This window comes from Sus scrofa, chromosome 6 (genome assembly GCF_054392235.1).
Source record: "Sus scrofa isolate SSC_HxYL_T2T_F1_AM1 chromosome 6, Sscrofa_HxYL_maternal_Yorkshire_Landrace_v2.0, whole genome shotgun sequence".
Taxonomy (NCBI): domain Eukaryota; kingdom Metazoa; phylum Chordata; class Mammalia; order Artiodactyla; family Suidae; genus Sus; species Sus scrofa.
The window spans coordinates 53,573,862-53,587,218 of record NC_139388.1 but is presented as its reverse complement, the minus strand read 5'-3'; the positions used below and the strand labels follow the sequence as shown (position 1 = coordinate 53,587,218).

The 13,357-nt window shown below is 43.4% G+C and overlaps 1 protein-coding gene across 10 annotated transcripts in view; it reads left to right on the top strand.

The window, feature by feature from the left end:
- The window catches only part of DMAC2 (distal membrane arm assembly component 2), a 159,776-nt gene that overhangs the window by 31,055 nt on the left and 115,364 nt on the right, over positions 1-13,357 (top strand). The window contains exon 1 of one of the 10 annotated variants that reach the window (XM_084961116.1): positions 841-1,520. The exons of 8 other annotated variants lie outside the window; for them this stretch is intronic. The gene's annotated coding sequence lies outside the window, so the exon portion shown is untranslated. One more of the 10 variants, XM_084961117.1, reaches the window with a different exon arrangement.

The window sequence follows — 13,357 nt, the reverse complement described above, 5'->3', positions numbered from 1 at the left end:
ATTCTACGTTGTGACTGATAAGCCCAAGCTCCCAATCCCTCCCACTCCCTCCCCCTCCCATCAGGCAACCACAAGTCTCTTCTCCAAGTCCATGATTGATTTTCTTTTCTGAGGAGATGTTCATTTGTGCTGGATATTAGATTCCAGTTATAAGTGATGTCATATGGTATTTGTCTTTGTCTTTCTGGCTCATTTCACTCAGTATGAGATTCTCTAGTTCCATCCATGTTGCTGCAAATGGCATGATGTCATCCTTTTTTATGGCTGAGTAGTATTCCATCGTGTATATATACCACATCTTCCGAATCCAATCCTCTGTCGATGGACATTTGGATTGTTTCCATGTCCTGGCTATTGTGAATAGTGCTGCAATGAACATGCGGGTGCATGTGTCTCTTTTAAGTAGAGCTTTGTCCGGATAGATGCCCAAGAGTGGGATTGCAGGGTCATATGGAAGTTCTATGTATAGATTTCTAAGGTATCTCCAAACTGTTCTCCATAGTGGCTGTACCAGTTTACATTCCCACCAACAGTGCAGGAGGGTTCCCTTTTCTCCACAGCCCCTCCAGCACTTGTTATTTGTGGATTTATTAATGATGGCCATTCTGACTGGTGTGAGGTGGTATCTCATGGTAGTTTTGATTTGCATTTCTCTTATAATCCCAGTTGAGCATCCATTGCCATTTTAAACCTTGTTTTCCAGTTGATTCTATGTTTCTCCTTTGTTTCTTTCTTTTTTTGGTTTGATGATTTCCTTTTATTATATACTTGTGTTTCTTATTTTTGGTTTTTGTGACTGTATTGTTTAGTTTTCCTTTGTGGTTGCCCTGTTTTTCAAGTATGTTAATCCCTTCCTCTATTTGCTTGCTTTAGCCTGATAGAGTTTCTAGGTTGTTTTACCTGACCTCTCTGGGCAAGAATTTGGTCACAGGAGGCATCAGGGTATCATTAGGGAGACCGAAAATGAGTAATTAGATCTGGATGTCTGTCCTTTAGTGACTGCTTTATCTCGAGCAGGCCATTTTGGTTCTTGATCCCAGTATTACCTGTGAATAAAATAAGGTTGAGAATGGGATCCAGGAAGGTCTTGGAGGGCAGCCCTGGGCTATTGGGAAATAGGATGAGGGGAGAGGGCAGCCAGAGATTCAGCCAGCTCCCTCCTGGACCTTGGAGGAGTCTAGCACTTGCTTGAGACTCAGGAAGAAAGTAAGTGTTGGTGCTGCATGTGATGGGCTGGTGGAGAGGGAACAGGGTGAGGTCAGCTCAGATAACATCTGCTCTGGTCTCAGAGGGACTCAGGGAGCAAGTTGGGATCTTGATGGCGTATCACCATTTTCAGTGTTGAATTACTGACCTTTGCACTCACATTCTTGGACGCCTTATTGGAGCCACCTCCCTGAAACTTGGCGTTGATCCCTATGGCCTCTCATGGGCCCTGTCAGAAGGAAACATGTCACTTCCAGTCACCGGAAAGCAAAAGCACCAAGGGAATATTTTACCCCCATCAATGTGCTACCTAGGTGAGCATAGCTTCATTGTTTTCCCTTTTCCACTCAGGCGTCTAGAGTACTTCAAGAAAACATTATTTTATATGTATGTATGTATTTAATTTTATTTTTAAATTATATAGTTGATTTACAGTGTTGTGTGAGGTTCTGGGACATAGCAAAATGATTCAGTATTCTTTTTCATATTCTTTAACATTATGGTTTATTACAGGATATATAGTTCCCTGTGCTATACAGTAGGACCTTGTTTTTTTAATCTGTTTTATATATAATGGTTTGTATTTGCTAATCCCAAACTCCTAATTTATCCCTCCTCCATCATCTTCCCCCTCAGGTAATCGTAAGTTTGTTTTTTGTCTGTGAGTCTCTTTTATAAATGAGTTCATTTGAGTCATTCATATATATAGGAAATGTATATATGTATTTTTTGGTCACTCCCATGGATGTGGAAGTTCTGGGGCCAGGGAGCAAACCCTTGCCACAGCTGTGACCATAGCAGCGACAACACCGGGTCCTTAATTTGCAGGGGATTCCTTGTATCATATTTTGGATTCCCCATATTAGTGATATCACATGGTTTTTGTCTTTTTTTTTTTTTCCCTGACTTACTTCACTTAGTATGACAACCTCGCTGGTTATTTTTATTTTTATTTTTGTCCACCCTGTGGCATATGGAGTTCCTGGGCCAAGGATCGGATCTGAGCTGCAGTTGTGACTTCAGCTGCAGCTGTAGCAGCACTGTACCAGGCAGGGGATCGAATCTGCTTCCCAGTGCTCCCATGGTGCTGCCAATCCCCTTGTGCCACAGCAGGAAATCCAGTATGAAAATCTCTAAGTCCATCCCTGTTGCTGCAAATGGCATTATTTCATTCATTTTTTTTTCCCCCCAGGGCTGCACTTGTGGCATGTAGAAGTTCCCAGGCTAGGGGTCTAATCAGAGCTGCAACTGCAGGCCTACATCATAGCCACAGCAATGCCAGATTGGAGCCACATTTGCTGCACCTTTTGGCAACACTGGATCCTTATCCTGCTGAGTGAGGCCAGGGATTGAACCTGCACCCTCATGGATACTTGTCAGGTTCTTAACCTGCTGAGCCACAGGTTTTTTTCAATTTCTTTTTTTTTCATTTCATTCTTTTTTTAATGGCTGAATAATATTCAGTTTTTTTTTTCAATTTCATTTTTTTTCCAATTTCATTCTTTTTTAATGGCTGAATAATATTCATATTATATGTCACATGATTATCCATTCATCTGTTGATGGACATTTAGTTTGCTTCTATGTCTAGACTATTGTAAGTAGTTATGTTATGATCATTGGGGTTCGTGTATCTTTTTGAATTATAGTTTTGTTTGGACATATGCCTGGGAGTGGGATGCTGGATTATATGGCAACTCTGTTTTTAGGTTTTGGAGGAACCTTCCATAGTGGCTCCATCAATTTACATTCCACACCCAAGAGAGGATATATTTTTTATTTCTTTAACATTTAAAAAAATGGAAGTATAGTTGATTTACAATGTTGTGCTGATTTCTGCTGTACAGCAAAGTGACCTAGTCATACATATATATGTGAGAGGAGCATTTTATTTATTTTTTATAATGATTTTTATTTTTTCCATTATATTTAGCTTACAGTGTTCTGTCAATTTTCTACTGTACATTGAAGTGACCCAGTCTCTCTCTCTCTCTCTCTCTCACACACACACACACACACACACACACACACACACACGTTTTTTTTTCTTCTCACATTATCTGAGAGGAGCATTTTAAATGGATAAGGAATTAAGGTTTAAAATCTGGCCTGGAGGAGTTCCCATCGTGGCGCAGCAGAAACCAATCCGACTAGGAATCAGGAGATTGCAGGTTCAATCCCTGGCCTCACTCAGTGGGTTAAGGATCTGGTGTTGCCCTGAGCTGTGGTGTAGGTCACAGACGCAGCTTGGATCCCGTGTTGCTGTGGCTGTGGCTGTGGCCGGCAGCTGTAGCTCCAATTGCACCCCTGGCCTGGGAATCTCCATATGCCATGAGTGCAGCCTTAAAAAGCAAGAAAAGAAAAAAAAGAAAAGAAAATCTGGTCTAGAGAGAAGTTACCTGGAAGTAGGTGGAGAAAGAATAGCTTCTGGATGGAAAAGAGGACAAAATGTAGGGGTTAATCAGGACCTTAAAACCTCCCTCCATTGAGAACCCTCCTATACACATTAAAATTCTGATGACTTAAGGAAAGAGAGCAAAGAGAAGATTATTCCATAAACCAGTGAGGAACTTCACCTGACCTCATGTTTAGTTTTATTTGAATCCATAATCCCAGATCAGCTAACTGCAAGAGGATGGTATTTACCTCTGTTCCTCTGGCACAAATCCTTTCCTCTTTTGGACTCTGTTCAAGCCTGTCTTATCACCTGATGCTGTCATATTCCAATTTTGTGATACCTAAGATATTTTTATGACAATCAAGGACGCCGTTTTATAGAAATTCTGGTCTAGAACTGGGTCCACATGATGCTTCCTCTGTATAGGAATCGCTGCTACTTCCTGTCAGACTTAATTATGGCTTCACATGATTCCCCATCCCATTTGAATGCAGCTCTATCATTGCACAATTACACTTATAGTTTGTTGTTTGTAATGTGTTTTGGATTGAATTGTGTCCCCCAAACCTCATTAAAGCTGTAACCCTTAATAACTCAGAATGACTGTTCGGAGATAGGGCCTTTACAGACATGATTAAGTTAAAATGAGGCCCTTAGGTTGGGCTCTAATCTGGTTTGTGTGGAATCTTTATGAGAAGAGATTTGGGCACACAAGGAAACACGAGGCATGTATGTGCCCAGAGGAATGACCACGCAAGTTTATAGCAAAGAGAGAGGCCTCCGAAGTAACCAAAGTTGCTGACATCTTGGTCCTGGACTTCCAGCCTTCGGAATTGTAAAAAAATAAGTTTCTCTTGTTTAGGCTGCCCAGTCTGTGGGTGGCAGTCCTGGCAAACTAAAAATCTTCTCCCTCACTAGACTCTGAACCAATGGCTCAGTAGTGATTCAACTTTATCGTTCTTGACACATGTCAGGCACTTGGTAAATGTTTGTTCGGTAAGTGGATGGACAGTCGTCCAGAGAGGGCCCTTGGAGCAGCATCTGGTTCAACCCAGCTCTCCTGTTTCCCAGACTCGTGCCCTTTCTACCACACAGATGGAGGGCGTTGCATCATTTCCCCAAGTGCTGTTTCCAAATATCCTCATGCCCTGTTTTGAGTGGTGTTAATTTCAACAGGCATAGTCCTTGCCATCTGAAGTTTTCTAATGTTTTACTCTCTACTGACCTCTACTTCTAGTTCCAGAGAAAAGCCACAGATATTAGAGCCAGAAGGAATCTTGGAGATGATTAGTGTAACCTCTTACTTGAAAAGTTTTTCTTTTTCATTCTGAATGCAACATAACTATATTAGAGAGAATTTGTAAAGTCCAAGTAGAGAAATCTTTGCTCTTGCCAGCTGTTGGAATTTTAGTGTGTTTCCTGCGTATGATTCATTTTTAATTTTTTATTAATTTAATTTAATTATTATTATTATTTTTTTGTCTTTTTAGGGCCGCACGCGAAGCATATGGAGGTTCCCAGGCTAGGGGTCGAATTGGAGCTACAGCTGCCTGCCTACACCACAGCCACAGCAACGCCATATCCAAGCCTCGTCTTCGACCTACACCACAGCTCACAGCAACACCAAATCATTAACCCACTGAGCGAGGCCAGGGATTGAACCTGTGTCCTCATGTATGCTGGTCAGGTTCATTTCCACTGAGCCACAATGGGAACTCCTCATTTAATTGTATTTATTTTCTTTTTTTTTTGTTGTTTGTTTTTTTTTTTTTTTAATTTTTATTTATTTATTTATTTATTTATTTTTGTCTTTGTTGTTGTTGTTGTTGTTGTTGTTGTTGCTATTTCTTGGGCCGCTCCCTCGGCATATGGAGGTTCCCAGGCTAGGGGTTGAATCGGAGCTGTAGCCACCGGCCTACGCCAGAGCCACAGCAACTCGGGATCCGAGCCGCGTCTGCAACCTACACCACAGCTCACGGCAACGCCGGATCGTTAACCCACTGAGCAAGGGCAGGGATCGAACCCGCAACCTTATGGTTCCTAGTCGGATTCGTTAACCACTGCGCCACGACGGGAACTCCTGTATTTATTTTCTTTTTCTTTTTCTCTGTTTTTGCTTTTTAGGACCACACCTGCAGCATGTGGAAGTTCCCAGGCTAGGGGTTGAGTTGGAACTGCAGCTGCTGGCCTATGCCACAGCCTCAACAATGCCAGATCCAAGCCATGTCTGAAACCTACACCTCAGCTCACAGCAATGCCAGATCCTTGACCCACTGAGCCAGGGATCAAACCCACATCCTCGTGGATCTCAATCAGGTTCATTTCCACAGAGCCACAGTGGGAACTCCATGTATAATTTTTTAAATATAGCCACAGCGTGTGAACAAATTTCTTTTTGTTCACTTTTGTAGGCATGTTCCTGTGTTGTCTTAAAACATTTATAACTGATGTTTTGAATGACTGCCTAACACTCCCAAGTATTTGTTCTCCAGATTATTAAATGTCTCATTGCTGAATACTTAGGTTGTTTTATTTTTTGGATATTGATCAATTTCTTTGTGCTTGTGACTGTTTTCCAAATGTTGAATTGCTGTCTTGGGGAAGATTTCTCAAGTGGAATTACTGGGTCAAAAGTTGAGAACAGCTTTATGCTTCTTGATATCATTACCAAATTGATTTTAAAAGAGTTGTACTGGGCTTCCTGTCGTGGTACAGAGGAAACGAATCTGACTAGGAACCATGAGGTTGCTGGTTCGATCCCTGGCCTTGCTCAGTGGGTTAAGGATCCCAAGTTGCTGTGGCTGTGGTGTAGGCCAGCAGCTATAGTTCTGATTGGACTGCTGGCCTGGGAACCTCCATATGCTGTGGATGAGGCCCTAAAAGGACAAAAGACAAAAAAAAAAAAAAGAGTTGTACTAATTAACTAAATCACTCTCCTTTTATTTTTGTTTTTTTCATCTTTTTAGGGTTGCACCTGCAGCATATGGTGGTTCCCAGGCTAGGGGTCATATCAGAGCTACAGCTGCCGGCCACAGCCACAGCAAAACGGGATCTGAGCTGCATCTGTGACCTACACCACAGCTCACGGCACTGCCAGATCCCCAACCCACTGAACAAGTCCAGGGATTGAACCTGTGTCCCCATGGATCCTGGTCAGATTCACCAACCACTGAGCCACCATGGAACTCCCACTGCCCCTTTTATTTTCAGGGGAGGAAACTGAGACCCAGAGAGAGCAAATGAAATGCTCAGGTTCACAAAGGAAATGGTGACTCACCTCAAGTTAAAACCCAGGTTCAAGACTCTTACTCTGTTATTCTTTTGCAGTCCTACATGACCCTAATATCAGGGTGTAACTGAAAACAAAGGTACAGGCTACTGTAGTTTTATGTCTGTTTTGGCCTTTTTAGGGCTGCACCCGTGGCACGTGGAGGTTCCCAGGCTAGGGGTCGAATCAGAGCTGTCGTTGATGGCCTACACCACAGCCACAGCAACACCAGATCCAAGCTGCATCTGTGACCTATACCACAGCTCACGACAGTGCTGGATCCTTAATCCACTGAGCAAGGCCAGGGATTGAACCTGCATCCTCATAAATGCTAGTCAGTTTCGTTTCCACTGAGCCACGAGAGGAACTCCCATCAGACACTTTTGAACCATCTTAATTATTTTTTCTATAGCTTATACTACCTCTACTATTATTTATTTCATACTTTTTTCTTTAAATAAATTTAATTTATATAATATCTTCATTCTATGCAATATTTTCCATGAGATTATGAGTTCAATAATGCTTAGATTTATTTCCAAGATGCATTAAAATAAACATATGACTGTTAAAATAAAAGCTTATTTATGTTTTATCTATAATCAGTTTTGGAAAACATTGATACAGTGAAAGAGCATGGACTTTATATCCAGACAGACCTGGGGTCAACTGCTTGTTTGCTCTATCATTTAACTACGTAGTCTTGGAGAAGTCACTGGGCTTTTATGACCTTTGGTTCTCCACTAATACCCACTCTGTGACTCAGTGCCTCAGTGGTAACGAATCCAACTAGTATCCATGAGAATGTGGGTTTGATCCCTGGCCTTGCTCAGTGGTTAAGGATCCGATATTGCCATGAGCTGCAGTATAGGTCACGGATGCACCTCAGATCTACCATTGCTGTGGCTGTGATGTAGCCCAGCAGCTGCAGTTCTGATTTGCTCCCTAGCCTGGGAACTTCAATATGCTGCAGATGCAGCCCAAAAAAAGCAGTGGATATTAGTATCCACCTTGCAATGTTGTTATGACTGAAGGAGCTACTGTGGGCCCAGTCTCAAGCAGGCGTTCAGTTCATGATTGTTATTATCCTGGTTATTTTTGCACACTTGTAGTTATTTCCCTAAGTGTGTTTCTGTGTTGGAATATCAGGCTTATTGCTCTCTGCTCACTTGTATGTGTAAAGAAGTTACTTCCACTTATTTAGTTTTGTGGTAAATCTATTATTATTTTGACTTCTCAGTTCTGTTACTTATTATCGTTGTGATTTTGGCCAAGTTACTTAATGTTTCTGTGTCTCATTTATATAGTTTGTAAAACAGGGATTTAAAAAAAAGTACTTTGGTGTGTGTACGCATCATCAGTTTCCTAGCTCTGTCCACCAGCGGGCCCAGACGCACTAGCCCTAGTAGCAACAGGCAATACCTAGTGCCCAAGGTTTGTGAATATCATTCTCCCATGAAAGGAGCAGCTGACTCCAGGGCTGGGGAACTGAAGTGCAAATGAGTTCGGTGTGTTCTTTCGCAGTGCCATTAGTTAAGGATCAGGTGTTGGTGCTGTAGCGGCTTGGGTTGCTGTAGCATGGGTTGCATTCCTGGCCCTGGAACTTCCACATGCTGTAGGCATGGCCAAAAAAATATGGTTTGCAAATATTGAAAAAAAAAAAAAGACGAGCCTGGAATATCCTGTGTGAGAAGGTCAGGAACTGCTAAAGAAAGGACATGTCAAAAACACACCAAAACACCTTGAGCTCAGTGGCTTGTGAGCAACAGTGGGACAATAAGGGTAACATTGTAAATAAGGACAGTAATGGATTATAATACACAACCATCCCTGAGTCTTACAAAAATAAATAATCGAATACCTAAATAAATATGAGAGAAGGAACAGCTCTTTTTCTTATAGTAGAATCTTAATAAATATGAAAGGAATGATGAAAGCAAAAAAAAAAAATCATAGTTTTGCTAAGACTATAGTAATACCTGTTATAGGCAAGAATTATCAATCGATTTTACAAATTAATAGAGACAGATCAAGATGGTAGAGGAGGATTTCCTGTCTTGGCGCAGCAGAAACAAATCTGACTAGGAACCATGAGGTTGCAGGTTTGATACTTGGTCTTGCTCAGTGGGTTAAGGATCTGGTGTTGCCATGAGCTGTGGTGTAGGTTGCAGATGCGGCTCGGATCTGGCGTTGCTTTGGCTGTGGTGTAAGCCCGCAGCTGTAGCTCCAATTAGACTCCTAGCCTGGGAATCTCTATATGCCATGGGTGCAGCCCTAAAAAAAAAAAAAAAAAAAAAAAAAAAAGAGAGAGAGAGAGAGAGAGATGGTGGAGGAGTAGGATGTGGCCCACCTTCTCCCAGAAATACATTTAAAAAAAATCTAGGAGTTCCCATTTCAGCTCAGAAGGTTAAGAACCTGACTAGTATCCATGAGGATGCGGGTTCAATCCCTGGCCTTGCTCAGGGGGTTAAGGATCTGGCTTTGCCACAAGCTGGAGTGTAGATTGCAGATGTGGCTCAGATCTGGCATTGTTGTGGCTGTGGCATGTGCTAGCAGCTGTAGCTCCAATTGGACTCCTAGCCTGGGAACTCCCATGTACTACAGGTGTGGCCCCTAAAAAGAAAAAAAAAAAAAAAAAAGAAAGAAAGAAAAAGAAAAAAAAAACTACACGTAGAACAGTTCTCACAGAACGTCTACTCAATGCTGTCAGAAGACCTCAGACTTCCAAAAAGGCAAGAAAACCTCCACATAACTGGGTAGGAAAAAAGGAAAAGTAAAAAAAGAGAAGAGAGAAAAATAAAAAAAAAAAAGAGAGAAAAAGGAATCATGATGGGAATAGTGTTCCTGGGAGGGGCTATGAAAGGAAAGGATTCCACACAGTGGAAGGCCTGCTGCCTCGCGGGGATCAGCCGGGCAGGAGGGAGATTCTCAAAGCCTCAGAGAAAAGTGCAGCCACTGGTATGAGGACAGCAAAGCAGAGAGAGAGCCAGACAAATGGTTGGACTGTGATGCACAAGCGGGGCCTGGGTGCTAAGGCTTGGGCTTTGGAGGTCTGTCCTGGAGAGGACTAGAGTGGGCCGTATGGAAATAGCCTGAGGGGGTGGAGGGTGATGGTGGTGAGCCACAGCCAAGGGAGTGCAGGCCCACCAAAAAGGAAGGCCCACTGCTGGGGAGTATGAGAGAAGGGGGCAGGACTGCCATAGGAACTTGGCATCTGTGGGACAGACCAAGAGATGAGGTGCAAAGAAGGAAGGAAACTAAAGGAAGCCAAAGAACTGTAGGAAGTGAGGGTCTGATCCATAGGAGAATAAAGAGGGGGCTAGACAGAGACTTTGGGTGGTCCCACCCCGCTGCCTGCAAGAAGAGTTGCCTGATCGGTGGCTATTATGGACCTGGCCTTAGGCTAGGTTCTGGGCTGTAGAGATCAATAGACATAGTCCCCACTTACCATGTACAGTCTAACTGAAAGAAGACAGCAACAAAGAGAAACTGGATGAGAATTTCTAGATGCGTGGTGGTGTGGGCTGGGATACTGCTTCTGTCAAGAACAGCAAACATTTATTGCTCACCTGCTGTCTTCTAAGCATTTTGCACACAGATTAACTCACTGAGTCCTGACAACAGCCCTGTAAGTGGGTAATGTTATAATCCCCGTTTTATAGGTGAAGCGTCTGAGGCAGAGACATTACGGGTAGCTTGCCTGGAGTCTCCCAGTAGGGACTCCGGAGCAGGCGCTCCAGCACAGCTGGTCTGGCTCTAGAAGGTAACGTGGCCTCTAGTGAGTCCTCAGAAGAGTGTGTGGAAGCTTTGCAGCTTCGCATCCACTGGCTTGGTACCCGCTTGCCTGCCTTTTTGCCGGGAAGACTCTTCCTTAAAGACTCTGGTCAAGGGAGCCGCTCCCTTGACATCGGGTCTGACTCCTGCCTCTCCCGGGGCAGTCACTGTCCTCAGAGCTCGACTAGCACTTTGCGTATATTTTGTTTAACTACTTATGTTCTGTGTGTTGAACTATCTGACTCTTGTGTTATAAGTTCTGGAGAGCAAGGACTTTTTTTATTCCAGAAATTTTCAAATAGTTACAGGAGTAACGCTCATAATATAATGAATCTACATACATGTGCTCATCATGCAGCTTCAGCGACTGTCATGTCATGGCCAGCTTGGTTGCATTTATACTCCTTTTCCCAAACCTGGCTTGTTCTGAAGGAAATCCCAGATATCAAAGCATCCCATCTGTGAATATTGCAGTGGTGTTACTAAAATATAAGGGTGCTTTAAAAAACGTAATCACAGTACCATTGCCACCCTAAAAAGTAATTCTCCCTCAGTATCATAAAATATTCAGTGTTTGCATTTTTGCGGTTATCTCATAGTTTTTCCCTTTTCTTCCCTTCTCATGTTTTCAGGAGAATTTTTTTGAATAAAGATCCAGATAAGGGCTTTATTTAATAATTACCATGTTTTTCTCACCAAGAGGCTGAGTAATGACATATAGTAAATCCTCAGTAAATGATGTTGAATGCGTGAATCATCAGAATCATCTATAAAATGTCCTGATTGTATTAGTTCAGCCTTACTGTTGGTTTTGGTTGGTTTGTTGGGATGGCTTTTGGTTTCTGTCAACTTTAGCTCCGGTGCCGGCTGCTTCTCAGTGCCTGTGAACATGACTAAAGATTTGAGGGTGGTGAATGCCCCTGTGACTCAGATTGACAGGGTAGCAGGTAATGGGCCCTTGCTTCCTTGTGTCTGTGTTTTGTCCTTAGTCTCTTGTTATAGCAAGTTGATGCTGGACCAACCACGTTTGGCTTTTTGGCGATTTCTTCAGAACTGGGACCCTGAAAGAGCTCCCTATGAGGAAACAAAAGAGCAAGGGCTGAGGAAGCAGTGGTGTCCCTGAGAGAAATGCGTGTGCTGTGGGGGAAGCCATTTAGGTGGGGAGTGATTTCAGAAGGTGTTTGGGGAGTTCCCATAGTGGCGCAGTGGTTAACAAATCCAAATAGGAACCATGAGGTTGCAGGTTCGATCCCTGGCCTCGTTCAGTGGGTTAAGGATCTGGCGTTGCCCTGAGCTGTGGTGTGGGTCGCAGACACACCTTGGATCTGATGTTGCTGTGGCCCTGATGTAGGCTGGCAGCTGTACCTCTGTTTGGACCCCTAGGCTGGGAACCTCCATATGCCGCAGGTGTGGCCCTAAACGGACAAAAGACAAAAAAAAAAAAAAAAAAGAAGGTGTTTGGATGTGAGTGTCTGAGCTCTGGGAAGTGGTAGGGCTGGAGGTATCGATGAAGGAGCCGTCTGCTGAGCGTCGTGGAAGCTGTGGAACGAGGCTGGTGTGGAGCGAAGCTGGAGGGTCTGAGTCAAGGTCCGATGTGGGGGTGCTATGTACATCCTATGCCCCCATCCGATGTGGGGTGTAGGAGGAGAATGTCCAAGAAGGAAAATGTTGTCTGTGGTCTCAGATGTTGTAAAAGCGAACCACGCGAGGGCAGTGAATGTACTTTTGCATCGGCCAAGAGATGGGTACTGATTTTATGCTGCTTCTGTCTTGGGAACAGTGCAGAGTGCCGGGGGGAGTCAGGTGACGGGGCAGGGGAGAGACAGCACATGTTTCAGCTGCTTGGCAGTGAAGGCAATGAGGTAACAGCTAATTCTTGGTGGAGTTAATAACGGAGGGTTATCCAGGTTAGAATGGATCTGACCCGTGAGGGGACAGAAGGTCCTGGCCAGAGGGACTTGGGGAGTTTGGGAGGCTTCTTTCCCTAAGGCAGTCAGATTGGCTCACACAGGTAGCTAAGTAAACATAACCTTTTTCCCATAAACAAGCAGTTACAAAAAGAAAATTGTAGAATATCTCGGAAGGAAAGAAAACAATCCAATACTCCCAAATGTGCATTCTTTACCAATTATTTAAGTAATCTCTGAAGGGTAGCTTTCAGTTGCTTTCCCAAATCCCAGCAGATTGTCTCTGTTGAGAGCTGACTGTCCCCTAAACCAATAACCTCTACCTCTACGGGCATTTCCTGGAATAAAGCCCATAAATTATTAAAACATATCTGCGTTTTTTGCGTATTTCATAGGAATCACTCACAGACCTTGACAACTAGTTTTCTAGTGGCTTCTAGTAGGTTCTCTGGAGTCAGGCTTCCCAAGGGCCAGGTGGTACTCTAAATAAGCAAGAAGGTGTTTAGGCCTTGGTCCTGCAGGTAGACAACCTTCACAGTGGAAAAAGGTATAGAATCTGCAGTCCCAAATTAGTTATGTATGTATTTTCCTGTGGATGTTTAATTCACACCAGGCTTTGGAAAACTAGGAGAAGCTTCTCCTTTTTCTCTCTCTTCTTTTCTGGCACGTGGTTAAGGACATAACTCAAAGTTATGTCACATTCAAGTTAGACTCTAGTAGGACAGGGCTGAGGTGGGAAGGAATGAGTGTGTTCTGAACAGGCAAGTTTAAAACCAGTTTAGATCAGGAAATGGGGAGGGGCAG